This window comes from Anomalospiza imberbis, chromosome 2 (assembly GCF_031753505.1).
Source record: "Anomalospiza imberbis isolate Cuckoo-Finch-1a 21T00152 chromosome 2, ASM3175350v1, whole genome shotgun sequence".
Lineage (NCBI taxonomy): Eukaryota > Metazoa > Chordata > Aves > Passeriformes > Viduidae > Anomalospiza > Anomalospiza imberbis.
In genome coordinates this window covers 70,356,687-70,374,229 of record NC_089682.1, presented here as the reverse complement: position 1 = coordinate 70,374,229, position 17,543 = coordinate 70,356,687, and the positions used below count along the sequence as shown (strand labels likewise).

The 17,543-nt window shown below is 37.2% G+C and overlaps 1 protein-coding gene across 32 annotated transcripts in view; it reads left to right on the top strand.

Annotated features, from left to right (window-relative positions):
• Positions 1–17,543, top strand: part of DLG2 (discs large MAGUK scaffold protein 2) — a 984,419-nt gene that overhangs the window by 601,590 nt on the left and 365,286 nt on the right. The window lies entirely within an intron of this gene.

The following is a 17,543-nucleotide window of genomic DNA, read 5'->3' as shown; positions in this document are numbered from 1 at the left end:
TTTTTATTGGTTTGATTTTCTAACTATACTGCCTATGATGAGTTCTGTGAAGATACATGTAAGACATTTCCTGAAGAAGTAATTTTCAAACTATGTTGGTTATGTCTTCATGAGCTGTAATCAAAACTTTGTATTGTTTTATACCCTTGCCTGAGTGTGGCCACAGAGAGGGCTGTGCAGCTGTTTTGGTGCATCCCAGCTTAGGGACACTGTGAGCTCAGCCCCTCCTGGAGCAGGGCAGTGTAGGGGCCAGGATGATGCCAAAATGGGGAATTCTGGAAAACTTACAGCTTTCCTCTCTGCCATTCATCTAGTGCAGCTAGATTTAGCACATTAGATGGAGGCACATAAAAGCTTAAACAAAGGCTGAAATGAAAAATAAATTCTTCCTGTTCTGATGTTGTGGATGGAATCAGGCACTTCACTCTCAAGTGAGAAGAAACTATATTTTATTGATATAAGAGAAGTTCAGTGGTAGATGCAGCAGTGGTTTAACAAGAATGAATGGCCAGGTATACTTGAGCATTTACTGGATAGAGAACAGTCAGAATTTTGGGGGGAATCTTCCTATTGAGCCATGAGGTTCGGAAAGGATCGCATTCTGTTCCAAACTTGCTTTCATAGGGGAGTTTAGGTGCAGCTGGATCCAGACTGTCTAAGCCTTGGCCAGTGGTTGATGTCTAAAGGATTGTATATTTGCAATCACAGAATCAATTTTGTTTGAAAAGGCCTCTGAGATCATAAAGTCCAACCTTTGATCAATCTACAGTGTCAACTAGACCATGGCACTAAGTGCCACATCCAGTCTTTTCCTAAACACCTCCAGGGACAGTGACTCAACTGCCTCCCTGGGCAGCCCATTCCAATGTTTAATCATCCTTTCTGAAAGATTGCCAAGTTTCATTGTGCTTATTCCCAAATCACTTACCAACCGTCTGATGTAATAAGGCATCTTGTAACCTTGAGAGGCATTCCTACTCAAGGGGAAATCCTGGTGTGCAGCCCACTACCATGCAGGAGACCTCCGCAGGCCCTGGGCTGTCTACCCTTTATGGAGTAAGATGATAAGAGTCATAGTTATATTTGCAATACTGACTACAGAGGCTCGTTTCTTCCAAATTTGCCTTGAGTTGGACATTGACCAGCATTCTGGTTAGCTGGTTGTATTGCCCAAATGTTGTTCTTGCCTATCATGTTACCTGTCTCCCCTCAAGTCCAGATGGAGCCATACTGACCTGTCAGGACCAGATACATCCATGACTGACCACCACTTAGGGTTATTACTTGAGCAGGAGTTATAATGGAATATAAAAGGCAGGCTGGGGATGGGAGCACATTGCCACACCTGACTGTAAAAAGAATGAGAAAACTTTATGAATTTCTGAGCACAGGCAGTGCTCTAAAGGCTTTTATTGGATAATAAGAATGTAGGTGCATTCTAGACCTAGAAAAGTAAATTGGAGGGAGTAGGTGGCCTTATATATTTTTATAATAAGGCAAGTCTTGACATAATTAATGTTAAATGTCATATATGACTGAGCTGGTTTTGGCTAGGGTAGAGTTAACTTTCTTCACAGTGGCTGGTATGAGACTGTTTTGGATTTGTACTGAACACAGGCTTGCTAATATAGGGGTGATTTTGTTATTGCTGAGCAGGGTTCACACAGAGCCAAGGCCTTTTCAGCTTTTCATGCTGCCACACTGGTGAGAGAGCAGGGGATGGATGTGAGGCTGGGAGGAGACATAGAGAGGACAGGTGATCCCAGCTGACCAAAGGAATATTCCAGGCGGTGTGACATCATGCTCAGTGTCTGAAGTTGGAGGAAGAAGGAGGAAGGGAGGAACATTCAGACTAATGATTTGTGTCTTCCCAAGTCAAGCTCTCCTAGAGATGGCTGAACATCTGCATGCCCATGGGAAGCAGTGAATTAACTCCTTGTTTTGCATTCCTTGTGTGTGTGGCTTTTGCTTTCCCTCTCAAACCATCTTTATCACAGGCCCACGTTTTCTACCTTTAACCATTCCAATTCTTTCCCGGATCTTGCTGGTAGGGGAGTGGAGTGAGCAGTTGTGTGGGTCTTGGCTGCTGGCTGGGATTGAACCACAACAAATACTATGCATGATGAGCAAATTTTTGAGGACAATGGTAATAGAAGACTAAAAATAAATTTTGGTCTAAAAAGATAGGGTCTGAATTTTTACAAAAGTAGGAAACTCATGGAGTTTGTTTTTTTTTTTATTAATATTATATTGAAATAGATAAAAATACTATCATGTAAGTGTATATAAATTTTTTCCATTGACTTCTCAGAATAAATTTATTGCTTCTTTCTTAATTAGTTTGGTGATAGTCTTGAAAGTCAGATTACACACCTTATTATCCCTAATGACTTATGTTTTTCCAGATTGTTAACCTGCAGTTTTGTTTATTGTTTATACTCATCTTTCAGCCTTTCATTAATATGCATTACAATGGAAAAGCTAAAGCTGGTAGAACTCTGTGCTAGTCTTTTAAAGCTGCATTGGCTTGACTTTTCTGTTTTGGCCCTCGAATTGTATCACAGGATTTTTTTTTTTTTTTTGCACTGGCAAACACTGCTGTATTCTATGTGTCATTGTTTCTGCAGTGGGATGAAATATTTTTGTTTTATAATAGCAGTATTGACAGGCTTTATTTAAATAATGTTTATAAAATACTTTGTAATCATTAGTGAAAACAGTTCTACAGAACACAAAACTTGTGAACTAATATAAAACAGCTCCTCTTAAACATGCAAAAATAGAGAAGTTTTCATCCTGCTCTCTGATGGCCTAAATGAATTTTAGTGTGACAGCATAAAAAAAAATATGCTGCTTCTGAAGAAAACCCAAAGCAAAGGTACAGAATGGACCTTAAGATTTACTTTGCCTCTATTTCATACTCACTGTTTTTCTAACTGAAAATAAATTTATTTCAAACCTTTTCTTTTAAAATACACTGTTTTAAAAAGAAACTTTTTTTAAAGAAGGGACAGAGTTATTCTGAAGCAAAAATGTGATTTTTTTAATGTGTTTTGCATTAAAATTCTGAATGCATTTTTAATATTTAATCCTTCTCAAAGACATAACTTTGAATTAAGGGGAAAATCTTTACTTTCAAGTAAAATAACTTCATGATTTTAAGATATTTCTTTTATTTTCTGTAGGAATGAACACTCCATTGCCTATTTGAATGGTAGATATCATAATACATAAAAAATCAAAAAGCCTTCATGGTGTCTGGATGTAGCTAGAATTACCAACATCCTGTCAATCCAACAAGTAAATGCATCCCTCAGTCACGTATCTAATTATTCTTTCACATTTCTATTCTCCAAAATTATAATTTTCCATTATAGCTGTCTACTTTCAATTGCCTATGAATAATGCTGGACTTTAGATTCAATCAAGGAATTCTTTCTATGGATGTTTGAAATGTTGCAATTAGCAGACTGGGAGAGAGGAGCTTATTGAACTGTAAAGATTACATCCTGCACTCATTTGTATCCTTTGGCTTCAGGTGGACACAGCATAGAGACACAGCATGCTTTTTGGATTTGGAGTGCAAGTACTTCAGCATTGCAGTGCAGGTCACGGGTGTGCATTTATCAGTCTTAGTTCAATGACTCTCAAGTTTGTAAAGCAGACTTTTTTACAAAAAACTACACTTGCCAACAGGTTTTTGGATGCCCACTATTGGGGTGTCTTAGGCAACAATGTAATAAACCCCTTGAAAAAGGTACAGTGCTTTGCTTTTGCAAAGTCTGTCCCTGTTGGACCACTCTTATCCTTGTTGCCTCTGCTGGGAGAAGCCAGCCAGGCATTGCACTGTCTGGTATTTTCATCATTCTGAGAAAAATCATATACACTATATACATATGGGGATGTGTGGGTGTGCACATGCCCCTCCTCTACAGCCAGCTGTATGTAATTTTTAATTTGCCTGTGATGTTGGCATGTGCTGCAGAATGCAGTGTATGCCTGTTTTGAAGTTTTTTGAAGCACTTGGAGATCTGAGGCAGCCTTGAATTACATGGACTGACCTGACCTAAATCACAAGTCACTTGAATTTGTTTTTTTCATTCTCTGCCTAGCCTTGAATTAATTTTTCCTTTTGTGTAAGTCTTTATATATTATGCTACCATAGCTAACCTTACTGGATATTGTAGCAGTAGGCTAAAGTCTGTTGGGTTGGTAAGTTTGCCAAGATCCAGTGGCTAACATAATCAAATATGCTTTTATAGTACACTTCATGTTCTTAAACCATCGCTTAAGCCCATTGTCTTTTTCATAAAATACTTGATTAGAATGTGTGTGTGTGTGTGTATATATATATATATATATGTCTGTATGTACAAAATTAAGACCCATGGCAGGGAGATTGGACCTGGACAATCTTTAAAATTGCTTCAAATCAAAATCATTCTGTTATTCTAAGAAGCTGATATTGCTCTTCAAAATACAAAAGGCTATTTTTCCATAGCAATAGCTTTATTTTGAGTTATTTTGTCATGAAGTTAAGTTCTCAAGTGTTTTGGCAAACAGCATAAAGAGTGCTGTTTGCCAAACAGCAACTCCTTAGCTTACTTGTATTGGTCAGTATTCACTGTTTTAGAAAGGTGTAGAAGTAAACTGAAAGCTGTTGTGAAAAAAAAATGAAAGAAGAGCTAGCACAGATGTCATCATCTTATTGGTTTTAATTATACAAAAGGAAGAAAGCCTTCCTTTTTGATAAGACTTCATTTTGGAGGATTTCAGATTAATTGCTGTCAGAGACAGATGTGTTCCTTTGACCTTGGATAATCTAAGAAGTAAAGAGAAAGTGGCTGCTCAGTATTGAAGAGAAAGCTTGTTTTGATGAAAAGTAGAAAAGAAAAATCTTGCTTTCGTGTCTTATTGGACACATAATGGTTTGATTACAATGGGTTTTTCACTTATTTAAGTATGTCTGAAATTTGTTTTACAAGAACTCTTCTTTGTAATTTTAAGAATATGCACTTTTTTATGTGTAGCATTATTGAATATTTTGCTTTACAAACTACCTGTTAAAGTTCAGCCAAGGCAAGGTTCTTATCCTGGCAGCACATAATGCAACATCAGTAATAACAGAGGATAGAAAATATATCCTTATCTTGTGCTCTTAACATTATTCACTGTGTTTTTCATAGCAGCATTTTCTCCTGTTATTTATGGTAACTTTCTAAAAACTTTAGAATAGCTAGAATGTGTTCTTACTCATTCCCTACCACTATATAAAAAAGATCTCAATGGAACACCATTCTCTTTTAACAAAATTGCAAAATTAGCCACTTAAATGCTCTTATTTTCCCCCACTGTAAGCCAGGGATTCACTGATCCAGCTGTAAAACTAGCACAATTTCAACACAGTTTTAGCAAATATTCTGAAGTCCCTACTATTGCAAGTTGTGACATTTTGGGAATATGAGTTATTTCTAATCACATTTTATACAATAAAACCTCATGCTACTTTTAATGCATTGATCTGGTGAATCAGACTTAATAGTAAATTACATTTTTAATCAATGTTTAGATGACCTAGCATAGACGAGGAAACGCAAATATGCCACAGATAATATCTGTTTTCCTGATCTTAGATATTGCAGCCCTCATAATTTTCTACAGAAGATTGGCGCAGTTTGATGGTAATAGAAAATAAAGATTCCTACATTAGATAGATTTCCACTTGTTGAGGTTATTAGCAAAGAGAAATAATAACTGAAGTGCATTTCTTTTGTATCTTATATTAATATATTCAATCAGTTGTCAAGTAATTTGCACCTGTAAATTTTTTCAGCATAAAGATGACAAGAGTTTAAAATTCTGGATTCTTTTTAGTCATAAATTATTTGTGCTGAGTACGTTGTTTTATGTTTGCTCCGCAGAAACATTTTACTGAATATTGGCAATATTGCCAGTTGAATATTGGCAAACATTTTACTGAATGTTGTTCTTTGCTCAGCTTAAGTGAGCTTTAGCGTGGTCATAACAAAAGTAATCTTGTCTGATGTCCAAATTCAGGACTTAGGCTTTGCAAACGTGAGAGAAAGGTGAGCATAGCACACTGTGGGGTTATCTTGATACTATTGAACTATACTATTTTTCAAATAATGTGCATAGTGTGAGGTTGATTAATCACTTAGATTTCACTGTAGTCTTTCTCTTTAGTAGAAGCAGATATGTGGTATCTTGGTAGTGCTCTTTCTTATTCTAAAAATACTGAAAGTCTTCAACTGTCCAAATGACCTCTTGGTTTTTCCCTAGAGAAGTATAATTTGCAGCTGGTGCTTTCAATACTGTTTAATTTCTTTTTAGAAGCATTCTGTACTAGTTTAGAGTTGGTTTGTAAACTAAGTCAGAGAAATGTTCTTTCATTCCCCAAGAATTTGAATTTCATGCAGAAGGACACAAATATATTCTAGTTTGTGAAGCTTTTTTCTGTATATCTTGAAATTGTTGAAAGATATTCATCTTTCTTTCAAAGTAAGGACCAATCTCCAGGAGCCATCCTCATGTCTTAGGGAGACTGATCTTATCAATAAGGCAGGTTGATCAGAACTGGGCATCCCTGCTTCAATCATGTTTCAATGAACTTTGTCTCTATATGCAGATCTACTGAAAGAAAATAAATTATACATGGCTTTCTCCCCAGTTCTTTAATTCCACATCTCTTAGATTTTTGGCTGTAGCAAAAATCAAGTTTGTTTATATTTTGTAGAAATTCCCCTGCTTTACTAAAGTTAAAGCTTTAATATTGTATAATATCCACTGCTGGTTACACTTTGAGCGCAGTTTCTTATTTCCAGATATTTTTCTAGCCATTTTTCTTTCCCTGCTGTTTCTTCGTGAAGAATGATTCAAGATTGTAAGAATAGCTTTTCCTGTCACATTCATCTTTCTGCTTGGGTGAAAGTAGGAGATACATAGCAACGAAAATGAGTCTGCAAAGAATTTTTTTCTTGGTTTAGCATCACATCGAGTCGTAGTCCATATAAAAAAAAAATTCTATGTTTGCAGTACATGTGCAAGAAGTTATTGCAAGATGTTAGAGGGCTGCTAAATTTGCTAGCCTGATGGAAGCAAGGCTGTTGGGACTCCATGCCACAGTGCTTAGACAGTAGCAAGGTCGGTGCTGTATTCCCAGTAAGCACACAGACAAGCAGAAGGCATTCAGGTAGACACAGGTCTGAGTAGAGCAGCACAGCAGTCAGTGCCCACACGAACAAAAGTGGCCTCCTCGTGTCCCCATGTGTATGCATGTATTCATGTTTGTGGTGTGAAAACTGCCAGGAGCTGGATTTGGACACTTGGTCAGCTCAGGACTACTGGCTCCAGATCCTTGCTGTCCCAGATGCTGGCACCTGATGCTACAACCCCTGTCCAGCTGCTGGTACAGACTCCTTTGCACAAACCAACACACACACACTGCCTGTGGGACTCCAATTCCTCCTGTAATGGAGCTGAGACACATGGTCCATGCAGTAGCTGGCCCTTGATCCTTGCCCTTACTCCTGCACAGTAAAATACACACACACATTGAAATGGGTCTCAGTCAATCCCTGGATCCTAAAGTCTCTTGGGCAGTTGCTTTTGATCCCTTGCCCCTTCAGTAGCCAACTTCTTCCTTTGTCTTATTTCCAATTACACATACACACTCCAGCTTTCTGACTGCTTCACCTCCTCCCCAGCTAGCCCAGCTTGGTGTTTGCTGGCCATCACCCACTGCTTGTGGGTGCCTTCACTCACTCTAGCTGCTGGCACCACAGACCACTACACACACAGAGAGAACACAGAACCCCTTACCCAAGAAAATAGGTAAAAATGGAGTTTAATAGAAGACAGGACAGAAGATGTTCAGCAGGCACAGGGCTCAGGGAAATGAACTGACCAGCCTTATCTACATATGACTGGCCTTCTTTATCCCCTCACCCCACTGTTTTCTTGTACTTCTTCCTCTACTTCTAAACCACATCTGTCCTTCCCTTTTCCACACCTTTTATTCCTCACCTAAACATCTCCTAAGTCTTGTTGCAATGCCAAGATGCTCATTCCCTGCATCCTGCCGGTGTCCCAGCCCCACAGACAGTGATGCCCTCCTCAGGCTGCAAGGTGTTCCACAGCTGACAGTGCTGGCTGTCACCCTCAGCCAGGGGCTGAGGCGTCCTTGGGAGAGGAAGGGTCTCTGCCAGGGTATCTCCACCTGCCCTTGTGCCTCTCTGCTCATGGGTGCGTATGTCCGCACCTTTGATGGTTTGATGACTCCTGTGATGAACCCAGGATGAAGCAGAAATAAATTTAATCCTGAAAAATAACTTTTCTGTGGAGCAGACATGCTGGAGCATGTACAGTGTAGTAATTGCAAGTAAAATGTCTGGTTAGTGGCCTTGTGCAGATTGGAGCATTTGATGTCCAGGAGATTTGTACACAAATTTAGCTGTGATGGTCAATGGCCACTAACTTCATTGCATATTGTTGAAAAAAGAACTGGAATGCTTTCCACATCTCTGCTGCCAAATACTTTAGCTTTGATATGGAAATTACAGGTTTCATTATGTCAGGAAACCTATGGAGAATGTAATAAAGATACTTCATATAACTGGTAAGGTATGCTCTACTTCTGGAAAGAGATGATGAAATACTTGACATTTTAAAGTAGTATTGTATGACATTAAACAATTTCAGAGTACTTCTGTATTGCAGTTGTGCATTCTAGTGTAGTAAAAATATTCTTAGAGTATTTCTTGTACCATAGGTCTTTTAATCACTGCTTGCTTAAAGCAAGACAGCACTGTGAACTTTTTGTGTTGTTTTAAAGAGGATTATGTGTCAGCATTTTTCTCAAACTTTCTTTTGGCTTTCCTCAGTTCTTTAATAAAGCTTCTCTCATCTCTGCTGTTCTACATTAATAGGTAATCTTGAAAAAACTTTTTTAGAGTACTGAGGCAATGCATAGAAATTACTTTCAGAATAACTTTCAAGTTCAAGATTTCATTATTGGGTCAGAAATTAGATTGATTGAAGGTGGATGAAAGTGATTTTTTCCTCTCTCCTTAGATTTAAGTTGAAAGAATTTTTGTGAAAAAATCAAATTCCCTCACACTGATGCTAACCAGTTTTTCCTTCCAAGAAAGCTTGAGAAGTCTTTGGAATCGTTTGCTGAATATTGGCTAGGCTTAGATTGGGACTGGTGATGATCAGTTAGGCTACATTAGCTTGTTCTCAGGGTTTACATGGTTAATCCCTGTGGACAACAGTTACATCAATTTTCTTCCCTTGAGCTTGGGAGGAGGACCAGAAAACCACTGATTTTTGTCTCAGCCATTCAAAATGTCTTCTTTTGATTTTCTTTCTTTTTTTTTTTTTTTTTTCCTGCAGCAAAATTAATTGGGTATGAGGGAGCTGTTCTGCTGTGTTTTTTAGTAGTAGAGTGCAGGGGACTGTGGCTCCTTTCCCTCACATACACTAAAGAGCCTTCCAAGATTTTAAGAGAAATAGCAAATCCTGCTGCTGCTGTAAAAATACTTGTAAAGCAACTGAGTCATGCATAAAAAGCTTGTCCTGTGGAATCCATATTAGTTTATAAACGTGCATGTACTTCATGTGTGTGACTACTCCTTATTACTCGTTTTTACTATTAGTTCAGGCATTTTCTTCACTCTTTCAGGGCTGCTTCCTCCTGCAGGTGTGAGTACATCCACAGATCAGTAACTGCAACTTCAGTTACACAAGTACAAGCCCAGTGACACCAGTGGGATTGCACCAGAGCTACTGACAGTAGAGTTTAGCCTTCAGTGCTTGTGCTAGAGTTAACACATAAGAACAAAAGAACTCAAAAGAATTCATTGATTGTGATGTTTTTTCTTAGACAATGGGGTGAGAAAGCAGTGAAAGAAGTATTAACTCTCAAAGCTAAACAAAGGTACTGGTAGGAAGTTTAGGCACAAATATATGAGTCAGAGTATGTTCCTGTTGAGCAAATTGTAAGAGATTAGATTATGTTGGTTGCATATTTATTTATTGAGGAAATGTGGTATACCTATTATGCCTATTATATATATTTCATTATATAATGTCTCTATAAACATGTCATGGATACCAAAGAATGAAGTTAATTAGTGCTAGTCTTCCCTTGCCTAAAATTTTGCTGCTTAGTATACTACTGATTTTTCCCTAAAACTGAGAAACATTTATTGCTCATTTTTAAATGAATCAAACTTAACCCACATGTAATAATTTCTGCCTTTTAAACACTCTTACAGTTACCAACCTTTAAAATCAAACTATGCAAAATGAAGTATTAAGCATTTTTTAAAATTACCATTTAAGTCCCAATTTACAAGTACTTTATAATCTTTGGTGAAATAAGATCAATCAAGCAACAGCTATTTTCCATTTTTATGTATATTGGGCATGGAATGATAGATTACACTAGAAAAATAATTTCTAGAAATATCTGAACAGTTCAAATTTTTTGAAAGGTTTGATGGATTTTCTTCTATCTGAAATAGAGCAGAGATAGAAGAACCTAACAAGCTGAGTGTTTATGATAAGTCATATATTATCATGGCAGAAGCACAGAAGAAAATAAGAAGCAAAGTGATTGTGAGCTTCTGAAGCTGTATAGGAAATGACCTGAATTGTACAAGAAAGAATGTGATTTTGTGGGAAGAAATTGCTTCATCCAGTTCTCTGGAATGTACTGTTTCAGATTTCTGCACTGATATACATTCTAAGTTTAGGATACAAAAAATGAAGAATTTTCATGGAATCAGAACTGTTTTAATGGGACCTTAAAGATCACCTAGTCCAAACACCCTGTCATTTTTTTTTAAGAAATAATTTTTTTAGGATACGAATCCTGGAAGTCTCGAGTTTCCCCATATAGTCAGTGGGCAAACAAGTTCTTAAACAACAATTCCATCCAAAGACTAAGACACATGGCATAAATCATCCCCTTCATTCTTCTCCCCCTGTAAAAAACCCCAAAACCTAGATTGCTTCTTAACTTAGATAGCTACCCTTTAGATAGGTAATATGATGGTATATGAATTTCTTTTAGCATAAGAGAGAAGGTTGTAAGTGCCAAAACTGAGCTGTGCACTCTTCTTTTGTTGGTAATAATTTTGTACAAGGTAGAAGTGCTAGCCTAAATAGAATTGACACACAGATGTAATTCCACTTCCATTTACTGTGAACCCCACTTGAAATCATGATCTCTGCTTTTACCTGCTCCTGCATTAGGCTTATAAATCTAGGAAGTTTGTGTTGAGTCTGCATTAGCTATATCAAGTACTTACACTTAAAATAATGCTTCCATCAAAATGTGGACAAAAAAAGAAGAGTTGAAAGAAAAATTGATGGCTCATTGTAAACCTCATAAAATCTTAAGAATACCTTGGAGAAGGGCATTTTTTTTTTTCATGCTGTAGAAAGTGTCAGCTCTACAGTGACAAAACAGATAAAAAGAAGTAAATCTAAATTGTTGCTGAAGAGCAAAAAGGATTATGAGGAGTGAGTAGGGGAAACCAGAAAAGAATCCCTTATATTGACAAGGCCTTGAAACTATGGTCAAGCAGGTAAAACATTAGTGAAAAGAATCAAGGAACATGGAGGGTATGAGTGGCTTAATAGGAGTTGTGGGAGAATGTTACATTTCAAGTTCAGTTGGAAAACATGAGAAGGTAGAAAACTAATCAGGAATAATGCTTCGCATGAAGTGGGATTAGATAAAGTAAGTTTAAATTGATATGTATGTGTGCGTGCATCTGTGTGTGAGAGGAAAACAAAATATGGGAGGTAATAAGGAAGAAAAAAAACTGAAAGGAATGAAAATCAGAAAGCAGTGGGGGCTGACTTGGAGACATGAGAAGTTGTGATTACAGCTGGGGGATTGTGATTCACAGTAGACAAGAAAAAAGGACTGCTCTGAACAAGATATGAGAAAAGGGGTAAAGTAAAATAAAATTACAATTTGAGAATCAGCCAGGGAAGAGTGACAATTTTTACTTGCTAGATGGGTATTTTCTCCAAGGGAATGAAAACAAGAAAAGCCAGGATAACAATGAGGGAGGCAGAAAGAGGAAAGGGTGAGTATTCTGACAATCACTGGAGAAGAGGCTGAATAAAAGTTAGGTCCTGAAGGATATAAGTGACATCTAAAAAGGAAAGAATGAGTGAATATAGCACCCTTTTAGCAGGGTACAAGTTAAGCATGACTGCAGATCTCTGCAGGTGTTGACCAAGAGCTGTATTTGGCTTCTTGGAGCTCTGCTAATTATGTGTTGAGGGTAATATCGTCCCTGAAGGTGATTGAGTGCTCCTGGGGCCTCTGTGGAAGGATCCACAAAGATCTATTCCTGATAAAGTATAAATTTCTTTGAAAACCCTATGGTTTTAACTCTTCATTCTTCACACCAGAACAGTCGTATTACAACAAGAAAGTTTTAGGTTAAGGTAAATTTTGATTCAAAAACTTAACATATTTTCCTTGTTTCCTAAAGGAAGCATGGGTAAAAACAATCAACTTAGTTATGCACCATAATTAAAAATAGATGCTGGATATCTCACATAAATAGTCCACAAAATGCACTCACTCAGATAAACACTAGCATGAAAAACTTTCTGGCAGTTTTTTTTATGACAGCTTGAAAACTCAAAGTCATCACATTTGAAATCACTGAAATCAGGAGAGTATTTTCTGTATGTTTATATGCAGTAAGAAAGGAAACTTCTAATGGTTTTGGAAAGCAAAATCAAAATAACATCAGCAGCTTTCCTTTGAGAATTAATAAAACACAAATCTGGAATTGTCAATGGGCTAAATAAAGATTATTCTTTAGCTTTGTTGACAAAACAGAAACTATGAAAGGCTGTTTAAGACTTTTTAGATACCCAAATGGGCTTGGTGTTTTTGAAATGTAAAATAACATGGTCTAGTGGAAGATGTTCCTTCCTCTGGTAGGGGGTTCAAAAATAGGTATCTTTGAGGTCCCTTCCAATCCAGACCATTCTATGATTCTCTGAGTCTGTGACTATCTTAATTATACAACCAACTGGAAATTTCTGAAGGACAAATATATTCTGAGGTTACTTGCACAACAAGAACTTGACAATCTTGTATTCTGCTGAGGTTTGGGTGATAAGACAACTGGTGAAGCCATACAGACATTCATTTTGCATGTTGAATGAAAATCAGTGTCAGGGTAGTTATCTTCCTATGCATATGATACCAGGAGTAGAAGCAGCAGTCGTCTTTCTTGCAGTTTTCTGAAAAACAATACCCAATTAAATATGATTTAAATAAGTTTTGCTTGTAATAAAAGTCTACAGATGTAATTTTTAGGCAAACAATCTCTTCTTGAAGATAAGACTTAGCATAACAAACGGCTATGATGGCAGTTTTTATTAGAAAGGATAGGTCCAGGGGTTTTGAAATCTTTCAGCTGAATAACTGTATGTTTTGATTCGATTGTTGCTGCTATCATAAAATATTTCTTATCACTAAAATTCACATAATGAAATATATATCTTATTGCGTGGATGCAGTTGTAGTAGGGTAGAAGCATAGCAAGAAAGAATTACGCATTGTTTAATTTCCAAGTGTAAACAAGTCCATCAAATAAAATAATTGCAGAAGTAAAATAAAAGAATATCAAATTACAGTTCTTATTATGAGAAAAAAATATCTTTAAAAGTGTTAATGAAGTGACAGAGCATTTGGCAGAAAATGAAAAACCAAATGATGACTCAAGGATTTTAGGAATAATCTGTAGAGCTGATTTTTCAGTAAGGGACTACTTCAGTTGCTTAGATCACTCTTAAACTGCAGTAAAGGAGAGAAACTTCCTGGAAAGTTAAGATTCATCACATAAAGGAACAAACAAATCTGAATTTGTCAGGTCCTTTGGCATTCTGTATGCTGGGCTTTATTTCAGATATTTCACCAAATTGTGTATAAAAACCTCTTTACCTTTTTCTTATTTCTCACTCTCCCGAAAGTGTCACTGAAGATAAGTAGTGCTTTCTTCTTGGAGAGATAAGTGAACTCTAATAGTGATGAGAGCTTTGCCAGGAAATTTCTCTTGAATGGTGGAGTCTAGATTACCCTACATTACATCTCTCTCTTTCCTAGAGACATTTTCTTGTCAAATGTTTTGGAGAGTCCTCTAGAATAACAGGTGCAACTGTAAATGAAAGGCAACTGTTAGCTTGCCTTTGTGTGGGGTTCTTTTAAACATTGAGGCTTAATTAAATTTTGGTAATTTATGCAAGAAGGGCTGTGCATTCATCACGCTCTGGATCATGACGATATGTAAGGTCAGGAGGCTGAGAACCTTCTTGCATTGCAAGTGTATGTTGGCCATGCAGCAGAAGCCCTCAAAATTATCTAAAGGCTTCATACACATCTGCTCCCGTGTAGCACTTTTACATTTTGTCCTGGTCAATAGTATCTTTTTTCTTCTGATGGAAGTACAAGCTCTTGGATGAGACACGTGTTGATTCCAGCTCCGCTGCGCTGGAGAAGGGATGCAGTTGATTTGTGTCCTCCCACAGACCTCATCTTACCCACTTCTGCTGCAGTCCTGTGGCCCCTTGCTGTCACAGGTGCTGTTGAGCATCTTTCTCAAAAGAGTGTACATCGGTGTGCACAGAAGCCAAGAAGAGTGTTTCTTGGTTTTTGGAGAAGGCGAAAGATTGAGTTCTTCCTTGTGGATATCCTTATAGGTTGGGCTTGTGGGAGTAGGTGCTGGATATCATGACAGGCATGTGATGCCAGTTACAGGTGTAGACAGGCCCAAAAAAGCAATTGGAAAAGCTGCTAAACCGGAGAGCCGGCCTTTCAGTGGTGCATAATTATAAAAGATATACGGCATCCCTTAAGCAGAAATTTGTTACCAGTCTATAGCCAGGACAAATGCAGAAAAAACAGATTTAAGGCAAGTGTTCACCTAACTCTGTACATAGTGAAAGGAAACGTCCAGCCACAATTCACCTCACCTACCTGAGATTTTTAGCAGAGGATGAAATTAAGGCCTTCTTGTGCCTATTTTTATTCACTTGAGTATAGAGTTAGAGGACTACCTCACATTTCAGCATTATAAATGTAAATTTTACTTGAGGTTAAAGATATCTGTCATGACAAGCTTGCACTCTGGGAAGCTGAAAAGAATTTTTCCCAAACAACTGGAAAATGCTGATGATTTCTTTGATTGAAGAGAAGAGAAAACTGAATGAAAATGTTTGTAACTTTTCATCGTTATCTAAAATCATGGAGGCTGTAGTAAATTTTGCTTTCTGTTTTTGCTGCAATCTCTTATAAAATCAGGATTAGAAAAGTCATGAAAAGAGGGACACAAGAGTAGGTTGCCACTACTTGCAAGAAATTGAAGTTTCAGGTTCAGACAGCTTGTTTAGGTGCTTTGACAGGCCAGAGACTGTCAAGTTAAAATGTACAAAAACAGAGGGTACATCCATATGCTGCTAAATGAGAGCACCAACAAGCCAGTTCCAGTGCTGGAGCCATGACTCGCTTTCTGCTTAAGTGTTGGCTCAGTCCTTGGCCATTTGCTTCCAGCAGGCTCCAGACAGAAACAGCCCTAAGCACTGAGACTTGGCTGAAAACTGACTATAATTTAGCAGTGTAGGTGCAGCCAGAGAGTCTAAATGCGGAGTTAAATGGTGCTAGCAATGAGTGGTACTGCATAAAGCATCATTCCACCTGCCTCAGGTGGGTACAGTATCTTATTAGATTCTTTAAGAAATAATTGCATTGGTTTGCTAAGCAACCAGCAAAACAAACAGGACAGTGAACGGTATATGCAGACATGTATGTTTAAATAACAAAAGGAACTGGATCAAGATCAGCTTTTTAATTCATATCACCCCTGCTGCTATGGAGCCTGATAATGGATCTCTGCTGCAATTAATTTTGATTTGAATTGAAGGCATTTTCAGAATAGCCACTGTGGATGACAATAGAAACCCCTCAGATGGTCATAAGCAAGATAACGTTTGTGTGCAAATACAAATTGAGTATTCAGCTTGTGTTTTCTCCTTTCATCTTTTCACAGACGTTGTTCACTTCTCATATCCCTCTTTTTCCCATTTTGCTGCACTAATGAGTTTTTAATGCAAAGGGAAAAGCGATTATAAGCAGTGAAGCAAAGACAGCTTTATAGAGCAAGACTGAGGAATTGAAGGCATAGATCAGATCTATCCACCAACCTAAGATGAAAGAGAAGTTCATGAAAACAGAGACATGTAGATAGCTTTGATTTCATTATCATTAGACAAGAAAGGACAAAAAAATGGAATAGCTATAAAGATCTTCATATGTAGTAAGTTGCCTATATTAATAAAAGAGTCTATGCAGAAAGCATTAAAGGGATAACACTGGGCAGGAAGACATCCTGTAGTAAAATTTTTTCATTCATCTCTGGTGTAAGTGTAATGTGATGTGATTACCCAATCCTAATAAACTACAAACCCCAAATATTTTGCACATATTAAACATTATATTCATAGATGCTGTGTTTTCCTGCAATTGTTAAGCATGAGTTGTTTGTTTGGACTTTTCTCTCTTTCCTTTTCAACACAGATTCTGGAGACTGTATTTCTAGTACTGATTTCATGGTTTATCACATCTTGAATTGTAAACAAATTACATAGTTGGTGGATTTTAGAAGAAGATTTTGTTGGGCAGATACATTTAACTTGTTAAAATATTCACAAGAGAAGTACCTAATTACATTTGAAAGGTGCTTGATGAGATAAAGAATTATTTATATACAGTGTTTTATGATTGCAGTTACGAATCTAATACAGAAAATTAGCAGTTGGGAGTGGGGAGGAGTGATAAATGTTCATGTTTTGAGAAATAATAAATTTGTTCCTCCAAGATGAAGTCAATCCCAATCCTTTCCTTCAGTTTAGGTCTTGAGAAATATTTTTTTCATTAAGTATAAGTTAAGTAAGACACTGAAGCAAAGCTATTTTCCAGGGCATATCCCATCATTACAGAACCTAAAATAGCATGATTAATACATTTTTCTTGTTCTTTTTCTTTTTTTTTTTTTTTTTTTTAATCAATACTTTTTGGCCAAGTCAAAAATTGCTGACTAGTTGTATCAAAGTGATGCTTTGAAATTCTTCCGAGATTTTAATGATAGATATATTTTCATTGCTCTGTAGTTTACCTGCAATACGGTGAGCCTTTGTAGCTTTCTCAGATGCTCTACTCTACCCATTTAAGAAATGAGAAAAGGGAGAAAGATATGTTAAGTGAGTTGCCTAGAGAAACAAAAAAAAAAAATCCATGTCAGACTGGAACAAGGTTTTGGAATACTGCTTAAATCAGTGTCATCTCTTCAGCTGATAGATTTCTTGTCCAGCACAATCCATTTTGGTGCTCTACATTTAGTAGCTGAATTTATTTTGACACTGGGACTCAGCATAGGAATTACATTAACATTCTGTGCCTTTTTGCCATTCAGCTGTCTCTTGCAAAG